Source organism: Schistocerca serialis, chromosome 8 (genome assembly GCF_023864345.2).
Source record: "Schistocerca serialis cubense isolate TAMUIC-IGC-003099 chromosome 8, iqSchSeri2.2, whole genome shotgun sequence".
Classification (NCBI taxonomy): Eukaryota; Metazoa; Arthropoda; class Insecta; order Orthoptera; family Acrididae; genus Schistocerca; species Schistocerca serialis.
In genome coordinates, this window is record NC_064645.1 from 216295673 (window position 1) to 216309105 (window position 13433).

The following is a 13433-nucleotide window of genomic DNA, read 5'->3' on the forward strand; positions in this document are numbered from 1 at the left end:
TCCATCCATCCACCTTGAACACCACCATACACTGGACCTTATGTGGTGATACAAAGAGGACCAAACACTTTTAAAATATTTTGGGGCAGTCGTGAGAAGACTGTTCGAATTGAACATCCACATCTACATCTACATGGATACTTTGCAAGTCACACTTAAGTGCCTGGCAGAAGGTTCACCAAACCACCTTCACAATAATTCTCTATCATTCCAATCACGAATAGCACACAGAAAAAACGAACATCTATATCTTTTCATGTGAGCTCTGATATCCCTTATTTTTTTATCATGATCATTTCTCCCTCTGTATGTTGGCATCAACAAAACATTTATGCATTTGGAGGAGAAATTTGGTGAGTGAAATTTCTTGAGAAGATTTTACCATGACGAAAAATGCCTTTTGTTGTAGTGGTATCCACCCCAAATCCTGTATTTTGTGATAATACAAAACATGCTGCTCTTCTTTCAACTTTCTCAATGTACTCTGTTAACCCTATCTGGTAACAATTCCAGAACACGCAGCAGTATTCCAAAAGAGGATGGAAAAGTGTAATGTAGGCAGTATCTTTAGTAGATCTGTTACATTTTCTAAGTGTTCTGCCATAAAATGCAGTCTTTGGTTTTCCTTTCCCACAACATTTTCTATGTGTTCTTTCTAATTTAAATTGTTCTTAATTGTAATTCTTAGATATTTAGTTGAATTTATGGCCTTTAGAGATAACTACTGCATCATGTAACTGAAGTTTAACAAATTTGTTTTAGCACCCATGTGCATGACCTCACACTTTTCATTATTTAGTCTCAACTGCCAATTTTTGAAACATACAGATCTTTTCTGAATCATTTTGTAATTTGTTTTGATCTTCTGATAACTTTATTAGATGATAAATGACAGTATCGTCTGCAAAGAACCTAAGACAGCTGCTCACATTGTATCCTAAATTATTTATATACATAAGGAACAGCAGAGGGCCTATAACGCTACCTTGGGGAACACCAGAAGTCACTTCTGTTTTACTCCATGATTTCCCATCAATTACTACAAACTGTGACCTCTCTGATGGGAAATCACGAATTCAGTCATATAATTGAGACAACATTCCATAAGAATTTATTTATTTATTTATTTTATTTATCCATCCGTTGACAATAAATATTGTATGGATGTTGTCAAGGGTACATGTAAGCCATTTCGAAGAAATGGGACACAAACAATATATACGTAAAAAAGTACAAACCAAAATAATACAATGAAGTTAATAATAATACAATGAAATAATATAGCCTATATACATCCCTGCTTGTTATTTTAAATGCATAGTCTGTTTTTCATAAGGCTTTAGTTTTGTCCTCCCTAAACGGCAAGTACTTATACACACAACACTGCTTAAGTATATATTTACATTACACAACAGCTGTCCTTTAAGTATGTAAATGTAATGAATGATTAGGTAATGAATGATTAGGTACAGATAGACTATTTTCCATTTTGCCTTTATAATCATCAGAAAAAATTTATTGACCTACATAGTCATTTACAGAATAAAAACATTGTCCTACTAGAAATTTTTTAAATTCTGTGTTAAATTTGTTATCATCTTCTAACTGCCTGATGTTGACTGGCAGTGCGTTGTACAGTTTTGCACCGATATGGCTCACATGCCTTTGTGTATTCATTCTTTTTGTTCGCTGAGTATGGAGTGCTGCGCTATTACGGGTATTGTAGTTCTTTTCGAGGTAATTCATAATTTCGAACACAATATATGCTCCACAATCCTTCTGCATTTGATGTTAATTACATGAGCCTATAATTTAGTGCATAACTCCTACTATTTTTCTTGAATATTGGCAACATTCCAGTCTTTGGCCAGAGATCTTTCATCGAGCAAGTGTTGTATATGATTGTTAAGAATGGAGCTATTGCACCAGCCAGCTCATCTCACAGAGTAGAAGACTGACATGATGTCAACCGGGGGCCAGTATAGATCCACCCACTATCACTTCACCCCAGATGATGAATTCAACCATCATGGACAATGAGCAGACAAGAGGGGCAGTGGCCGCCACAATGAAGTTCACTAGGGTGGCCCCCAATGGTGACGAGGGCAGAACAACAGATCAAATGGCAGTTTGTCAGTATTCCTGGGTCTCTGGGTTTAAAAAAATAATGGGGGTGGGGGGTGCTAGTGTAGTGACTGGGTTGACCAGGAAATCACAGGTAACAATTGACGCTTGCAGTGAGATATATTTTGCCTTCTGTAAGCTCTTTGTATTCTGTTCAGGTGTGTTCCTTGTGACGTAGCAACCTTGTGTTGTGTACACTTTGAGTTTATTAAAAGTGTTTATTAAAATGCCATGTGTGTCTTCATTCTGCATCTGCACATCACTCACAAATTCCTGCTTCTACAGGTCTTTATCAGATAGTTTGAGCCATTTCCTTAAATGTGATAATGAGTTTGTTATTGTAATACAATGAAGTGTAGCTCTGTTTAACAATGCAGTATTGTTAGTTTTTATGAAAATAATTGATTCATATGTGTGTGTTGATAATACAGTTAATATGTTTAGTTCTCTGAATACATTTCTGCAAGAATCTTTAGGAGAAAACTTCTACATCTACATCTACATCTATACTCTGCAAGCCACCATGAGGTGCATGGCAGAACATATGTCCCATTGTACCAGTCATTAAGGTTTTTTCCTATTCCATTCACATGTGGAGCATAGGAAGAATGACAGTCTGAATGCTTCTGTGCATGCAGTAATTATTCTGATCTTATCTTCATGATCCTTGTTATATTAATAAACAGGAGGTTTTGGTATATCCCTAGGGCCAGTTCTTGAAATTTTGGTAACAGATTTTCTTGGGATAATTTACATCTGTCTTCAAGAGCCTGCCAGTTCAGTTCCTGTAGTATCTCTGTGACACTCTCCCATAGATTAAACAAACCTGTGAACATTCCTGTTGCCCTTCTCTGTATATGCTCAGTATTCCCTGTTACATCTACATCTACATCTACATTTATACTCCGCAAGCCACCCAACGGTGTGTGTCGGAGGGCACTTTACGTGCCACTGTCATTACCTCCCTTTCCTGTTCCAGTCGCGTATGGTTCGCGGGAAGAACGACTGTCTGAAAGCCTCCGTGCTCGCTCTAATCTCTCTAATTTTACATTCGTGATCTCCTCGGGAGGTATAAGTAGGGGGAAGCAATATATTCGATACCTCATCCAGAAACGCACCCTCTCGAAACCTGGCGAGCAAGCTACACCGCGATGCAGAGCGCCTCTCTTGCAGAGTCTGCCACTTGAGTTTATTAAACATCTCCGTAACGCTATCACGGTTACCAAATAACCCTGTGACGAAATGCGCCGCTCTTCTTTGTTTCTTCTCTATCTCCTCCGTCAAACCGATCTGGTACGGATCCCACACTGATGAGCAATACTCAAGTATAGGTCGAATGAGTGTTTTGTAAGCCACCTCCTTTGTTGATGGACTACATTTTCTAAGCACTCTCCCAATGAATCTCAACCTGGTACCCGCCTTACCAACAATTAATTTTATATGATCATTCCACTTCAAATCGTTCCGCACGCATACTCCCAGATATTTTACAGAAGTAACTGCTACCAGTGTTTGTTCTGCTATCATATAATCATACAATAAAGGATCCTTCTTTCTATGTATTCGCAATACATTACATTTGTCTATGTTAAGGGACAGTTGCCACTCCCTGCACCAAGTGCCTATCCGCTGCAGATCTTCCTGCATTTCGCTACAATTTTCTAATGCTGCAACTTCTCTGTATACTACAGCATCATCCGCGAAAAGCCGCATGGAACTTCCGACACTATCTACTATGTCATTTATATATATTGTGAAAAGCAATGGTCCCATAACACTCCCCTGTGGCACGCCAGAGGTTACTTTACTGGTATTGGTCCCACACACTTGAGCAATATCCTAGAATGGTTGCACAAGTGATTTATAGGCAATCTCTGTTGTAGACTGATTACACTTCCCCCTTATTCTACCAATAAACTGAAGTCTACCACTTGCTTTAGCCATGACTGAACCTATGTGCTCATTCCATTTCATATTCTTACAAAGTTTTACACCCATGTATTAGTATGAGTTGGCCAATTCCAACAGTGACTCATTGATATTATAATCATAGGATACTATGTTTTTTCATCTTGTGATGCACACAATTTCACATTTCTGAACATTTAGAGCAAGTTTCCAATCTCTCCACCCATTGAAATCTTATCAAGAACTGACTGAATATTTATGCAGCTCCTTTGCTGTATACCTTACAGCTTTCTTTTGTAGTGTGGAAAAAATACCATATGATAGCTATGAATGGATTAGGCTATAGTCACTGTTAGTAATGTTTGTGTGTTTATCATCATTGACATTTTTTTCATCAGAAACATACTTGAAGTTGGTTTACAGCACTTGTTACTTGTACGATTCTCCCATAACAAGTATCTGCCCACCATCATTCCCAGAAATTTTTAACTTTTTGTCTCTTTTACATTTAAACCTCCAAGATTGACAGTAATGTTTTTTGAGTTATGTGTTTTGTGTACATGTATTTGCTTATACATGGTTTTGTTAACATTTATAAAAAGATTATTTTCACTGAAATAATAGTTTCAATTTTTCATATTTGAGAAGCTTTCTTTTGCAAGTTATCTGTTGAAACACTACTTATAACAAATGAAGTCTCACCTGCATACATAACAGCATTTCCACCAAATATTTTGGGCATATCACTTGCATATAAAATAGTCATGGGCCAAATACTGATCACTGAGGCACACTGTATTTCACTAATTCAAAATTCAAATAGACATTTGTAACAGTAATGTTAACTTTCTTTTGTTTCTACATGGTGTTCTCTATTTTCGGTGAATGATTTTATGATATTGGCTACTTTTCCCCTTGTACCATAAACTTGAAGCTTTTCTAATAATATCACAGCACACACAAACGTTTTTGGAAGGTCAAGAACCATATCACAAACTTTCTTTCGCTCACTTAATGCCTGAGCTAGAAATACTAAAAATTCAGCTATTGCTATTTTCAATTATCTACTCTTCTTAAACCAATGCTGTGCATTATTAAAAGTATTGCATAAAAATCACTATTTTGACTTTCATGACATTTCTATTATTTTAGGTAAGGCAGGTGTAATAATTATTGGTGTGTAATTTTATGGATCTTCCTTGCTGCCTCCTTTGTAAATTGGGATCACTTAACTCCTTTTTAAATGTGTTGGAAATAGTCCTTCATCCACAGCTAAATTTATAAGAAAATTCAAGGACTTTATCACCCACTGCATTTAATTAGTCTAGTAGATATATCACTGAGCCCCAGTATCTTTAGCTTTTAATCTGTATATTATGTTTATTAATTCAGATTCATTTGTTTGGAAGAGGAACAAATATGTTGTTTCACGAGGAGTACAGTACTTTGTCTGCATTTTGTGTCAGGAGAGTTTTGCTTTATCAAATTGTCTACTACTTAAGCATAATGGAAGTTTAAAATGTTACTGACTTCTTGATTGCCCATGATTTTCTTCCCATTTGTCTTAATACTTTCATTTTGTCTCTACATCTTCCCTTTCTTTCTTTATTGTGACATACAAGATTTACTTAATAGGGTAATGTTTTGCAAAATGATGCTGATTCTTTATTTACATTATGTACTAGTATATATAATACCAGTCTTCAGATTGCAGTAATCTTTGTAGCCTGCATAGGTTTACTGACTTTGTTCATCACAACACTTGAAAGGTTTTTTCTGACAGTGCTACTTGTCTAATACTTCATTTAATACCCCATGTCATTAGCAATGCCTGTTTAAAAACAGGCTGTGCTTTTCATGTGTAATGTGGTTTACTGGTAATTACATAAACTGTTAATTTTTCTGTATTTTTACTGAATCTTGCAGGACAATGCATTACTAGATTAAGATAATGATTAGAGCATTTAATCTGTTTGTGTAACAGTTATCTTCCATTGTGTCAATGTTTAGGTTATCTGCTACTATTATGTAAGGGAATTCCCTGATACTCTTGTCTAATAGCACTTCTAGCTCCTTTAGGAAACCATTTACCTTGTTGGAGCATGTCTAGCTTCTTTATAAAACCATTTCTTACTGTTTGGTGATCTCCTTCTTTTTCTTTTTTTTTTTTTTATCATCAGTCTTCCTATTGGATGATGCAGCCAACACGAATTCCTCTTTAATACCAACCAGAGCAGTAACTGCAACCCACCTCCACAATTTTTTGCTGGATGTATTCCAGGCTCTATCTCCCCTACAGTTTTTACTCTCTAAAAGTCTTTCTATTGCCATGGAAGTTAGTCCCTGATATCTTAACAGATGTCCTATCATCCTAGCCCTTCTTGTTATCCTTGGTAATTCTATGCAGAAGCATCTTATTCCTTGCCTTATCAGAACACCTAATTTTGAACATTCTTTTGTAGCACCACATCTTGAATGTTTTTCTGGTCGGGTTTTCCCACAGCTCTTGTTTCAGTACCATACAATGTTGTGCTCCAAATATACATTCTCAGAAATTTATTTCACAACTTAAGATCTATGTTTGATACTACTAGACTTCTCTTGGCCTGGAATCCCTTTTTTGTCAGTGCTAGTTTGCTTTTTACATCATTCTTGCTCCATCTGTTATCAGTTATTTTGCTGCCTGGGTAGCGGAATTCCTTAACTTCATCTACTTCATGTCACCAGTTCTGATGTTAAGTCTCTTGCTTTCCTCATTTCTGTTATGTCATTACTTTCCTCTTTCTTTGATTTACTCTCAATCCATGTTTTTTTAATCATTAGACTGTTCATTCCATTCAACAGAACATGTAATTCTCCTTCATTTTCACTAAGGGTAGTAAAGTCAGCAGTGAATCTTAAAACTGATATCCTTTCACCTTGAATTTTAATCCTAATTTTTTTACCTATAGCTTATTCCCATTTCGTCTGAATTTGGGACATCTTGCACCATTTCACATTGGTGAATGCTTTTTCCATGTTGACATATCCTATGAATGATCCTTGATTTTTCTTCATTGTTGCTTCCATTGTCAACCACAATGTCAGAACTGTCTCTCTGGTGCCTTTACCTCTTCTAAAGCCAAAAACTGATCATCTAACTAATCCTCAGTTTTCTTTTCCATTCTTCTATATATTATTCTTGTCAGAAACTTGGATGCATGAGCTGTTAAGCTGACTAAGCAATAATTCTCGCACTTAGCTCTTGCAGTCTCTGGAATTGTGTGGTTGATATTTTTCCAAAAGTCAGATGGTATGTTGCCAGACTTATACATTCTACACACCAATGTGAATAATCATTTTTTGCCACTTCCTCCAGCGGTTTTAGAAATTCTGCTGGAATGTTATGTACCCCTTGTGCCTTATTTGATTTTAAGTCTTCTAACTTCTAATTCTAACATTGCGTCCCCTATCTCTTCCCTATCACCTCCTGTCTCATCTTCTGTGACATCATCAGGCAAGTCACCCCCCCCCCCCCCCCCTTAGATGGATGCTCCAAATTAGTGGACAGACAGCATGTTCCATCTTGCATTCTCGTTGCACATGAGTGGCGATTTGAACCATGGCTTCACACAACAATGAAGATTAAAGATTTTAAACTTCGTAATTAAAAAGACTTGAAATAACTAAATTTGAACCATATATTGTTCAACATGCATCCTGAGAAATTGTGATGTGCGATATGCAAGCAGTAAGACAATGCTGTTGGTAAAATTTTTAGTGTATAAGGTCATGGTCCACAAAATTCTTTGTTCCTAATGTTTCATCCAGAACTGGACTGGACATCTTCAGAGGCATTGCTCCCCCACTGAGTCTTGCCGAGTTGGCAAGGAGAGGAGCAACACCTCTGAAGACGTCCAGTGCAGTTCTGGATGAAACATTAGGAACAGAAGAGTTTCATGGACCATGACCTTATGCCCTAAAAGGTTTACCAGCAGCAGTGTCATGTGGTCATGAAAGCCTTCATTCTATCAGAAAATCAAATTTGGTATTAACTTTCATCTGCTGTAATGTTCTCAGCTTTCTGTGGCATTCAAAAATATCCTTTTTATGATATTACTATATTCTTTTGTAAACACAACTTCTGTCCTTCAGCTCCTGTTTATTATTGTTACATTCCAATGTTGTAATTTGAACACAAAACAGAGAATACATGGATAATGAAGTTTTATTTGGAGGCCGCATGTTGGGTGCCTGATGAGGTGTTACCTTTCAAAAAAAAAACTTATATTTAATTTTAGCTAACTGACATGCATAAAAGACAGCCTCATTGAAGATGAAGGCCAGAAATATATGTAATTTAATAGATCTTATAGTTTGAAATTACAGTTAAATCAATACCATTAGCTGCTGACAGGCATTGATATACACCAAAAGGGACAGCTGAAAATGTGTGCCCCAACCGGGACTCAAACCCGGAATCTCCTGCTTACATGGCAGATGCTCTATCTATCTGAGCCACTGAGGGCACAGATGCCATCTTCATATCTTATAATTCAGTGAAAAAGAGGTAGATAACATTCATTTAATACTTTTTACCTCAAAGGCTTCCTATTCCTCTGCTTTCACGTCACACCAGTCATTATGTGCTTGTTAGTCATTGGATGATCGACTAACGTACTACAATTTTATGAAAAATATCATGTAAGCTACTGAAGACTAATCAGTACAAGATATCTAAGGGCTGCTTTAGTCTCATTCAAAGAAATAACTAATGAGAGAAAGCGATTAATATTATTTGCCTGAGGAAAGATCAGATTATTGATGGAATTATAGTAACACACATCACAATATATCAGATATTGCAATAATTATTTGTAATTTATCATACAGAGTGAAACTTACATGTTGCATACAAAACATCAACCAAGAGAGTGAGCGAGGTCACAACCTCCAGACAATAAAAGCACAGTTATTCCTCATTTCCCCCACAATATTATTTTCCTTACAAAGTTCCATAGATTAAATACTGTTACGGAAATGTTTTTTCTCCATCAAGGTGATAATTTCAAGGTTATACCATTAAAATATGGGTTTCTTTAAGATGACACAAATTTCAGTTATTTTAAAAGTAATACTTCACTATAACCTCAGATACTTCAAGGTACTGTGGTAACAGTATATGCTGCATGGATTCAACTGCAGAGTGGGAGAGGGGGTAATAGTATTCTTCAACACAGCACATTCACAGTAAGTTTTACATAAAGAAACTCATCTGTGATAGCCCTATAGTTCAGATTTCTGTTGATCCAATTAGGTTTTTATGATATCATTAATATTTGTTTTAGTACAAAAGAGGTTTACACATAGACTGTTTTATCTAGTGATTGAAAATATAACTGTCATTTTAGAATGCATGGCTCATGCAGGGCTACATTTTAAAGTCCTACCTGTCTCCATTCACCCATTGCTGATGGAAAAAACCAGCCAATGAAAAAAAAAATCTGCAGCAAGGGAAACGATTTTCATCCAGCATGATGGCAGAGTAATAAATGACAAAATTTGGTGTGAAACAGCTGGAACTGTAGTTGAAAGATTCAGATACATATGAGAAGCAGGATTTTTGGTACCAGTTCCTATCACATTGTGTAACATATAACTGTAGAGAAATGAGTTACATGCTGTTCCTGAACATTTTGATTTTGAGAATTCAACACCTGTGCACCTGAAAATGGAACTGGATACAACAATGCTTTACTGTATATGACTATTTGCTTGTGGATTGATGAATTCAGATATAATTTTAAATGCTGTTCAAAGAATATGGAATGAACACTGGCTAGGTAGCTGAAGGAAAAAAGAACAAAGGATGGGTAGGTTTTAATGTCCCACTGATGACTCGGTCATTAGAGACAGACTGTAAGCTAAAGTCAAAGGAGAACTTAGGCCACATTCTTTTTGAAAACCAGTCCTACATATAGGAAACCACAGCAAATCTCTGGATGGCCAGACAATGATTTAAACCACCATCCTCCCTAACCTTTATTAATAATCGCTCAGTGTTGGGCAGCAGTAGTTATTGTACAGAAAGCAATGATAAATATCATGTTATTGCAATGGAAATAACTAAATGGATATGCATCAAATAGCTGAAATTCTGTACTAGAAAGTTGAAGGTGGGGAGGGGGAGAGGGAGGGGATTTACAGGATGTAATAGTGAACTTTAATAGGCCAAAGATAATACCATAACTGGTCAAATCTGCCTAATAATAATGATCATTAGGGTCCACCTTGTTGCAAGAATACAGTTCTTTGGTTTCACTCAGACATGTTTCACCACGGTTATGGAACCCTCAGTGCATGTTTCTTTACTTCTTTTGGAAACAGAGATGTGGAATATGCATCAATTTCGAATCTGTTGGGATAAAATGCATTATAATTGTTTCCTTCATATTTCTGACAGTTGAAGCTTATGTTAAATTTTCTATTTGCTGTAACTTCCTAACCATTTCATCTATGAGTTGATACTAATTACAGTTTCCCATCTGCAGTACAATTCTTTGACATCAGTACCTAAATTTTAGGCTTAAATACTAACCCAAAAATGCTTATGAAAGTGAGAAATCTTTTACACAGTAAATGTAAGACTTTCCATTTTGCAATGGATCTACTGTGAGCTATGCCATGTTGGCTGGTGCCTGTTTTTCATGCATTGTTGCAGGATGGTTGACCTTATTACTCTACAATTAATGACAGAAGACTAATAGTGCTCATAACAGTAAGACCAAACAATATGAAAATTGTGAAGAAAAATGTTTGGAACATGAAAACATGCTTATGTTTTGTAAATGAAGTTATAGTGAGGCCACCAGCATGTGACCAGATGAGAGGAAATGCAGATGCCAACAGAAATCATGAAGAACTGTAATTAATCACTTATTTACATAAAAAGGAGATGTGAACTCTTTTATAATCTACAGATAACACATAGCAAAACAAAACTGTATCATTCTAGATGCCAATGCAGATGCCTTAAAGTAAAAAGGTGAAATGCTTCTGGCAGAAACAAAATACAGTGCAGCAAGAAAAGGCAATTTTTATTTACAAAACAAATATGTATTAATCTTCCCTTCACTAACTTCTTTATGCTTGATTGTTGCACCATTTGAGATACTAGATGGTTGATGAATGACCAAAATTGTTATACAAGAAAGTGCTGCTCGTAATGGGACATCCTCCTCTAGCCTTACTCTTTCTTAACAGTAGTTGTCGATACCAGTATTATTTTTCGAATTTTGGATAGTTCATTGGTATCTCAGTTGCTTTTCTGAAAACTATCATATAATTTTATACACAGTTTGTTACATTTTAAGCTAAAATTTATGAAAAGGAATTACTTCATATAAAATATTTTAGTTTCGATGCTATAATTGATAAATAGTAGTTCTCAATATACAGTTAAAATTAGTTTTTCTTAGAAACATATGAAATTACAAATTATTTGCATACTTAAAATTTTTATAATTAATTATGCACTCCTGTACTGTTTACTATGTTTATTTCTGGCTTCGCTTATGAAATAATAATCGAAATTAATAATTTAACGAAAAGTAGTAGGAATTCATTTGAAAAGAAAAATCGTAAACCCTTTGGAATATTGTTATTTCCACAGAGTGTGAGTCATTTTTTTGTATAACAGGTGCAAACAATGTAATTTCGACTTTGTTAATGCGAAAAATCAAAATACTGTATGATATACTAAAATGTGAGAAAATCAGAGGAAAATATATTGATGTAAAAAAAAATCTGCAATGACTATCTTCCATTTTATTTAGTTCAAACCAATTTTGAAGACCTGATGTTAGGTTTTCAGCTCCGTGAATCAGACTCCTAGCCAAGAAGAACTGGAGCCATTCGACAAGCTAAGTAGACTTGAAAGTTTTTGTAATCTTTGCCCCTCTGAAATCTTCACAAAAGACTTTCCTTAGTGATTACTTGGACTGCTAACAAAATGAATAGGGATGAAAGCAAAAGTAAGGTAGAAATGGCAGTTGCAGGTTCCAATCAGAACATGTCTGAGCCGAGTGAAATTGTAAACAGTAAAGAAGTAGTAAAGATTGATGTTTTGCAGTATTTTTGGCAAAACTGGAGGAAATGAAGACAGATAACAATCACAAATTTATGGCAGATAATGATCAGTTAACTGAAATAAGAACAGATAACAATAGGAAATTTACTTCACTAAAAGTAAAATTAACTTACTTGAAAACTGAAAACAATGGTAAAATGAACAGGGTACAAGATCAGATAGATCAACTTAATAATCAAGTTTAAGAGTCAAAAAATGGGTTATCAGAGGGGTTAAAAAGTGTCAATGAAAAATAAATAAATTTATTGTTTTAGAAAATGAGTTTGTCACTGAGCAGCAAAACAATGTTGATGACATCAGAGTTGACCAGAAGACCATAGCGGAAAAACTGTGTGAGTTGGGAGTTACCACCCAACAAAATGTTGCCAATTTAAACCAAAAAATTTTTAATTTATGCAAACTAACATCGCTATTTTAGATCAAAAAATTTCAGCTGTTCAGGAAAGTTGTATTAACAAAAATCTGTGTGCAAACAATGGTATTACATGGTCCAACACTCCTATCAAAAGCTCTCTTTCAGATTATTTACCCCCAGTGGATTTTCTGCACTATTGCAGAGATAGCTTTGTGTCAACCATGAATGACAATCAAAAAATTAAATTTGTTAAAATAATTCTTGAAGGCAAAGCTCAGTCGTGGGTCAGTGGAAAACATATCAGAGTTTCTGGAAAAGTCTGAGACTGGTGGCTTATTGTAAATAAATGTAGGTGAGGTAAATGACTTTGATGGAGATGAGACTTTTATTGTTAGTGATGTAGTTGAAGTAATTTTGGAGGAATATGATGATGATTATTATCAGGTATTTGTGGAGTTTAATAATAATGAAGTTTCAGAGTTATTTGCATGTGATGTTGACAATATAGGTAAGATAAGTGATGTATGTTCTGTTGTAACTGAGGGTCATGGAATACCAGTCCAGTCAACACAGGTTTTCATTTATGTCATGCAGAGTAGTGATCTAAACAGTAAAAGTGAGGTATCTGTGAGCCCAGAGAATAAAGATGAAAACTTTTTGAAGTTTGTTTTGAGACCAGAATGATGATAACTTAGATAAAGGTGTATTCTGGAATAAGGTAGCTGTGATCAGTTAGAATTTGTATCCCAATTGGTGGAATGAATGAAAGAGGATCCAAGCAAGAAGTGTAATTTTGACAGTAATGCGTATTGTGTTCCTTCTGTAACAGGTGATGTTAGTTGTGCCATGGAATCTATTCATTGTGTTCAGTCTTTATCTGAACAACATGAGCATTCAAATAATGTTATGACACCTGTA

General features: G+C 35.5%; 1 long non-coding RNA gene across 2 annotated transcripts in view; it reads left to right on the forward strand.

The window, feature by feature from the left end:
- LOC126416714 (uncharacterized) overlaps positions 1-11373 on the forward strand; it is a 172496-nt gene extending 161123 nt beyond the window's left edge. For both annotated transcript variants that reach the window (XR_007575503.1, XR_007575504.1), the window contains exon 4: positions 10733-11373. This is a non-coding gene — a long non-coding RNA (uncharacterized LOC126416714). The remainder of the gene's footprint in view (positions 1-10732) is intronic.
- Positions 11374-13433: the final 2060 nt, after the last annotated feature.